Genomic DNA, 7,966 nt, shown 5'->3' with positions numbered 1-7,966 from the left:
TTAAAATGCCCCGATACCAAACGCCGATACCACACAGCATGTGATCAGTGCCATATTTAGACAAAGAAACACCGACAACAGAACAACAGACAGCAGAATGGAGTTAAGGATGTCTACTACGAAGTATATGTATGCAATGAATATAACGTTAAGCATTCAGTATTAACACCTGTATAGCTGATGTGAATTTCCTTTATTTTGGGAGGGGAGTAAAGTATTGTATTTCTTGACATTTACCCAATGAGTATTAGCTGTAATAGCAAATATTATATATATATATATATATATATATATATATATATATACAGTATACTATATACACGTGTGTAAATAGCTACATAAGAAACAACAACGGAGTATCCCTCTTTTGTGCAAATTACTTTCACTACGGATTCAAATCTCAAGTTGACAGTTTAACAACTGAGCCCAAGCCTCTTTTACTAATTTGAAAATGTCACTTTATAACTAGTAACGAAGGAACGTTGAGTTAATTGAAAGCTTATTGTATTTCTGTATTAAAAGCTCACTGTATTATGTAGAGTAGAGTAGGCCTATTATGAGAGAGAGATGGACTGAGCAAGTTTGATTACCTGCATCTTAGGGCTGGGCGAAATGTCAAAAATATCTCGATGTTTCTCTTTCTTTTTGGCATTATTGCCTGTGTAGACACATTTCATGATGGTAAGTTTAATTTCCTTAATTATGACAATTGCACCATTGTTTTTAAACTTGTAGTCAAGCTATATATGACTACAATCATGCAGGGATTAAAAATGAATTCTGAGCAAAAACATTAAGGTTTAACAACAGGCAAATAAAATATAAACTGAGGTTACAAAAGTGATTCAGTTAAGATCTGTGAGGGATTTTCTTTTCTTTCGTTCTTTGATTAACATTATAATGACTGGCGGCAGCGACTGCTGTCAATGCACGGATCCAATACACCCTTGTTTTCTTTCTCAACTCTTTACGTTCACTTAAGACATAACCGATTGCATTTATGGGATATTTTGATATAATTCTGTGTTTATTTGACCATTCGAATGTGTAAGAACGCGAGAAAGAGAGCTCAGTCCAGTGTTCGCGTATATAAGAGACGGCTTTTGTGTGTGCACTTTGTGTGTGTGGGTGCAGCACAGTAAACAGCGCGTGAGTGCAGAAGTGAGTTCTATTTCATCTTCTTGCAGTTGAATCTTTTGAAATTCCTGACCTTACGCATCTGATCTAATTTCCAAAATTGGAATAGCTTTTCCATTCCCAACCCTTCTACTAAATTATTTCAGTCTTGCATGCCAAAAAACCTGTATGGTGACTATGGGGCTATGTAAAAAAATTTTGGAACTTACTAGGTTTATCATTTGTCATTTTTCCCAATAATGTCGATAATCGTCTGTTACCTGACTGTTGACATCGACATCACGATACTTACGAGACATCATCGATATACGATAATATCATCATATCGCCCAGCCCTACTGCATCTGATACAGCATTCATTCTTCAGATCAATCTCATATTCACAATAAAATATTAGTTTGAATGTCCGCTGAGGAAAGCGATAGCTGTGTCGTACTATCCTTTCATCTGTTAAGGGTGATTTCCTATGACAGCGCTGCTCAGTGCATTTGTTGGATGCATCTTACAAGGTGTTGTTGAAAGTAAAAAAATATCTTCCTTGTTTACAACCCTGTTTAAGTCTCTTTCAATATGAAATTCTTTACTGCTGACTCACTCATAAAAACAGTGTCTTGTCACCATCTAAATGGCGTAACAATGTAACTAATCACCATCACGAACACACAAACTGTTTCCCAATACTAAATTCTATAATGAAATACTACTATTATGTATATAAAATATTATTTATTGAATAATACTATTTAATAAACAATAACAACAGCCGTCATAAAAGTTGCTAGGCAATTCAGTCAAAAGTACAAAGTCAGGGGAGATCACATGATCCACCAATAGCAATGGCGGTGTAGTTCGATGGCTCCCTAGCTCGGTATCTATCCTTAATCTTTTTGTTCCCAGTAAAACCAGCAATGCTTGGTTAGTTTTTGGCTGTTTTGCTAACGGTGCAACGAATGAAGAGGGCAAAACGAGGGGGAACCATCGTTGCCGACAAGCTAAAGATGCACCTAAGCGTCATCAGGGAACTGTTTAAGGAAGAATTCGCTCTGATTGCGGATAGGAGTTCTGGAAGAGGATGTTCATCTGATAAGAAATAATTCTGACAACATGCAGACAGCTCTTCACCATCACACAAAAAATTCACCATGGAGGTTAAGCTAGTATTGAACACTCTTCAGGAAAAGTTCACAAGAATCGAAGACAAAAGCCGCCAATCCAATATCCATTTAGTGGGGCTGAAAGAGGGTGTAGAAAAGGAGATGACCCTCTACGATTTATACAGAATCATCTTCCTAAATTGATTCCTCCTCTTGCTGGCAAGGAAATTGAGATTGAAAGAGCCCACCATACTGTATATATAGCGGTGAACGCCAAATCAACCCCTCGTACATTCATCTTCGATACTGCGTTATCGATATCGGAATGCAATCCTGAATGGAGCCCGAGCTACTGGACAAATTCTTCATATGGGAGCACTGCTGCTTTTTTCCCCAGACTACAGCGCCCACACGGTGTCTAAGGAGAGCGATGCATCGGCGAAGAAGAACTCATCAAGCAATATCGTCTTTTTTGCTCTACCCCGCGGTAGTGAAAGTTACCCACTGAGGGAAGATTTCGCTTCTGGAGACATCGGTGGAGGTTGAAAAGTTCACTCTCAATCTGGATCCCGCCACAACGTCTTCTCTGAAGGAAGCTGTAGCGGTTGTGTCACGAGAATCTGAGGTGAACGAGGTTCCTATGGAGGACCTTGCTGAGAAAATCTGATAATCTCTTCATCCAGAAAATGACCGGGTCTGACCGGGCCGCCTATCCAAAGACTGTTACTTTAAGGGCATGTACAAGAGTGTGTTCTAAAGCCGCCTTTCCACTATCCAACAAACAACAAGCGAATGACTGGAAGTCATTCATTTCCAATGGAGAGTAGTGCGGGAGCTGCGTGGAGTTACGATCATATGCGTGTGTGGAAAATTCGTATCCGATTTGAGCTTCGAATGCGTTCAAATATTTGAACTCCTGCGGCTAGACCGTATGCGACCGCCTGACCGGATGTGATGTATTCTAATCAAAACTATGAGCACGAGGTTAGAATTACCAATATTTTCCCACTTTAACGTTATTCTGTAAACACAATTTCTGTAAAATGGCGCTTCAATTATGGCAGAAATAATTATTTTATAATTATTAAATAATTATGCACGTTGATTAGCCCCATAAAACCTACTGTTTTAATTTTGTGGGTCATTTGTTTTGTGTGGATATATTCATACATTCATTTTATTCATTAAAAGCGTTCATTTTGACATGGTGAATAAGCAGAGGGTGACGGTTGCTTCACAACCAATTTGAAAGTACTGTGCAACTGCCGCTAGGGGTAGAAATGCGACAATCATATCCAGATGTCGGAGACCATGAAAATGCAGCTTATCTCTTTGCGTACTGCCCATTTTGTTACTGTTCTTGTTTTTGTTTTTGTTTTGTTTGTTGTTTTATGCCCGGGACCGCCCACGTAAATTTAATCTGTCTAATGCATATATTTTTATTCATAATATTTGTATGCCTATATGCATATGTTCTAATCACCGTTATCTTTCTGGGGGATTAGCCTACTTTATGGTCCTTCTGCCTTAGTTCTGGCTGGTCTGGATTGCTTTTCCTCAATAATATATGGCTATAAATATTTTGTTATGGAACGTTAAGGATGGAACACCTTATTAAGCAAACCAAATGCTTAGATTACCTAAAATGCAAAAATGTCTCTATTGCCCTTATACAAGAGTCTCATCTGAAATCAGCTGATGTGCATCGCTTCCAAAATAGATACTTTAAAGTGATCTCCTCCTCTTCGGCTGTCAACAAAACTAAAGGGGAGCTGATAGTTTCTAAGCATAATATTGATTTTTCAATTATAAGATCGGGTAGAGCTACAGAAGGCCGAATCACTAAATAATACTAAATATGCTTTAATGTCTGTATATGCACCCACAGAGGGTGATTCTTAATTTTTTCAAGAATTATTACATTTAGTTGTGAGTTTAGCAGTGGTGTAAAGTATTTGACAGGCTTGACGCTTACCTTTTTCCCAAGGAGCAAATGCAAATTTTTCTAATTATGTTCCTGTGGCTCAGTGGTAGAGCACTGCGTTAGCAGTGCAAACGGTTGTGGGTTCAATTCCCAGGGAACACACATACTGGTAAAAAAATGTATAGACTGAATGCACTGTAAGTCGCTTCAGATAAAAGCGTCTGCTAAATGCATAAATTATAAATTAAATAAAAATTAAATTGTGTTTTAGCTTAACAAGGGGATATAAGGAGACATTTACAAACACAATTATTAAATTTATCAGAATACAGAAAATACACAAGGTTTTTAAATAATTTTACTTCAGACTCTATTTAATAGGCTAATTATGTCATTATTTATAGTCCTATTAAATTTGATGTACATTAGGTATGTGACGGTATCAAATTTTCACAATAGTCGTTGAAGCTTTTATCACGGTATATGGCTCTTTCACAATATATAATTTAGTAAGTAAAAAAGTGTTGTCCTTCTAACAGGTTAAATAACCTTATTAAAGATATTTTACTAAATAAAGACTTTATTTAAAAAAAAAATACACAAAAATATAAAGTAGACAAGTGTTTCAAGATTAGAGTGCAAAAGATCAAATGAACAAAGGAACAATAGGTAACACTTTACAATAAGGTCCCATTAGTTAGCTTTAGTTAAAGCAGGTTAGCATTAACTAACAATATGCAATAGCTAATTGTTGCAGAAGTTAAATAATATTAGCTCCATTAAATAATATTAGCAGACACAACTTTTGATTTTAGAATGTATTATTAAAAGTTGAAGTTAACTTGACCTAAGATTAATAAATGCAGTCATTGTTATTTCATGTTAACTAATGTAATTAACTAATTTTAATGGAACCTGTTAAGTGTTTCCGAACAATAAAAACGAATCAATCAATATATAGGTAGGCCATGTTTTAGGTTAGATTAAAATAAAATAAAAAAGTTTAAGTTTTAAAATAAATAGCTTATTAAGTCTTTAAGTATTAATTATTTGGTGCTATGGTGAAGACTAAAGCAAATATAAATATCTAAATGACTGTTTGAAACATTTACACACAGTTCAGAAAGTAGCGCAGCCATAGATATTTATATGTAGATGCCTCATTAGCGACTGTTTCTATGGGCCGCTATACATAAGCCGTCCTCCATATTTGAAGGGTCAACTTGACGTCTTTTACCATAACAGCCGATGGTCTGTGAACCTTCTAATACAGTGGCCAAGAGAGCTCAACATGTTGTTGTGTAGACCTAATTAACACCATACAACAAGATGAGCGTGTTAGCTAATACAACATTAAAAGTTACCAATGTTTCAAAACTTGTAATATTGAGTTAATACATTTAAAAATACAAACCAACATTCTCACCTGTGAAAGGTTATCCCGTTTCTTCGGGAATTTAAATCCCGGCAGTTTTTACAACCATTGGCTGTGCAGGATTGTGGCATCTTCGAATATTCACTGATTATTATGGTGAGTGACGTTAAGTTGACCATTAAAGATGCCGGACACGTCTTCATGCATGTCGAATGGGGAATCTACCTATACATATCTATGCTCAGCTGCTTTGTTTACAGGGTTACCGGGGTAACGGCTGCATTTCTGCCTCTGTCAGCACCCTCTAGTGTTGAATGTGCATTTTCATTCAGTTCTCTTTCACTCCTTCCATCTTGTGCAATTTAAGTTAAAATGTCACCTTTTAAAGTTCAATAATCATATGAGGCTGTATTACTGTTTTTCCATAAATTGAAGAAATTAATACATTTTTTTATAGGCTACCGTGAAAGTTAGGATGTTTAATAAATTGTATTTGCACTCATGCTCCTAAATACATTTTCCAGTTCGCACACATCTATTTCACGAGTTCACACTTACATATAATAAACAGAGTAAAGGTTATGCGTATTTGGCATGCTGTACGGGGAGAGGGCTCCGAGCTCGGCATTTAGCCCGGACCCAGAGTGCTCCCCCCGAGTGCTCCCTCCGTGCTGGGGTAGGAACGGGCCGATGGTGAGGAGTCGGGGTGGTGGAGGGATGCTGGAATACTGTAGAGAGAATGAAGGTAAGATGGCTTGGGCTATTTATAGAAGTTCTCTCTCGAGCTGATAGGATAGATGTTTAATTGCTGATGATGAATTGGCCGGGTTAATTATCTGAACGTGCTCCTCCCGAACTTTGTTAATAAAACATAATTTCACGAGGTTACACTTACATATAATAAACAGAGTAAAGGTTATGCATATTTGGCGTGCTGTCCGGGAAGAGGGCTCTGAGCTCGGTAATTCCTCCCGAACCCAGGGTACTCCCCCTGTCCGGGGAGAGGGGTCCGAGCTCGGCATTTAGCTCTCGGACCCAGAGCGCTCCCCCCAAAAGATGCAATTAGCGCGGGACAGCAGCCAGAGTGGGGCATTGATAACCCCCCAAAACTTGCAGAACTTAAAGTTGGTGGGGTGCTGGACGTCGCTTGGAGTAGAATCATTGCGGTGGTATCTGAAAAGAGAATGTGGCTTCTGCGGAAGCGAGCACTGCTGCGGCAGTTGGAAGTAAAGCTATAGGCTTCTGCGGAAGCAAGCACTGCTGCGGCTGTTGGAAGTAAAGATATAGGCTTCTGCGGAAGCAAGCACTGCTTGAAAGTAAAGTAAAGTAAAGTAAAGTAAAGTTGGAAGTAAAGATACGGGCTCCTGCGGGAGTGAGTACTGCTGCGGTATCTGAAAATAAAAAGAGGCTTCTGCGGAAGCGGGCACTGCTGCGGCAGTGGGAAGTAGAGATGAGTGGGAAGTAGAGATACAGGCTCCTGCGGGAGCGGGCACTGCTGCGGCAGTGGGAAGTAGAGATACAGGCTCCTGCGGGAGCGGGCACTGCTCCGGCAGTGGGAAGTAGAGATACAGGCTCCTGCGGGAGCGGGCACTGCTGCGGCAGTGGGAAGTAAAAATGAATGGGAAGTAGAGATACAGGCTCCTGTGGGAGCGGGCACTGCTGCGGCAGTGGGAAGTAGAGATACAGGCTCCTGCAGGAGTGGGCACTTCAATGATAACTGAAAAGAAACTCCTGGGTACCGCTGTGGCATCTGAAGAGAGAAAGTGGCTTCTGCGGAAGCGGGCACTGCTGCTGTGGAAATTAGCTGATGTTAAAGGACTCAGCTGATGAGGGTACGGTGAGCTGCTTTGATATGGAAGTGGTCTGACCGAATGTAGGTCTTGAAGGCCTCTGACATCCAGCGGCCGAGTGCCTGGATCTGAGGCTGGGAGAGGCCTTTTTGGACAGCTGTGGTAGCTGTGCCTATGCAGAAGGAGTGGCTGGAGTAATGATCTGCTGGGATGCCGGATAGCAGTAGAATGGACTTGAGGTGTTTAGGAACCAGAACATGTGGCGTGGCGATTAGAGTCATCAACAAAAGCGGGTCAGATGGGAGTTTAGCCTGCGGGCTTCTGTAATGCAGGTAGGCTAGGGGGGTTTGGTATGGTTGGATTGGTGACTGGAGATTGAAGATATAATGAAGTGGCCTCTTTTCAGTTGGTCTGTCTTGCTTGCTTAATGAATAAGATAATTTGGTATCTAGCACTGATAGGTCTGAAAAGTTGGGTGGATTTTTGGATTGAAGCAGGATATGATGGTAAATTCTGAGCATCTGAGGAAACTGAAGAAGGCCAATATGAACATGGCGTCGAGCGTGCGGGCATTGTGAAAGGAGTGGTAGCCTCTGCAGAGGGTGGAAATGCATTTGGTTAAGATATTTAGAGTAGTTGGCTGTCT

Source organism: Sinocyclocheilus anshuiensis, unplaced genomic scaffold (genome assembly GCF_001515605.1).
Source record: "Sinocyclocheilus anshuiensis isolate Anshui unplaced genomic scaffold, SAMN03320099.WGS_v1.1 scaffold2394, whole genome shotgun sequence".
In the NCBI taxonomy this organism is placed as follows: Eukaryota; Metazoa; Chordata; class Actinopteri; order Cypriniformes; family Cyprinidae; genus Sinocyclocheilus; species Sinocyclocheilus anshuiensis.
This window is presented reverse-complemented; position numbering follows the sequence as displayed.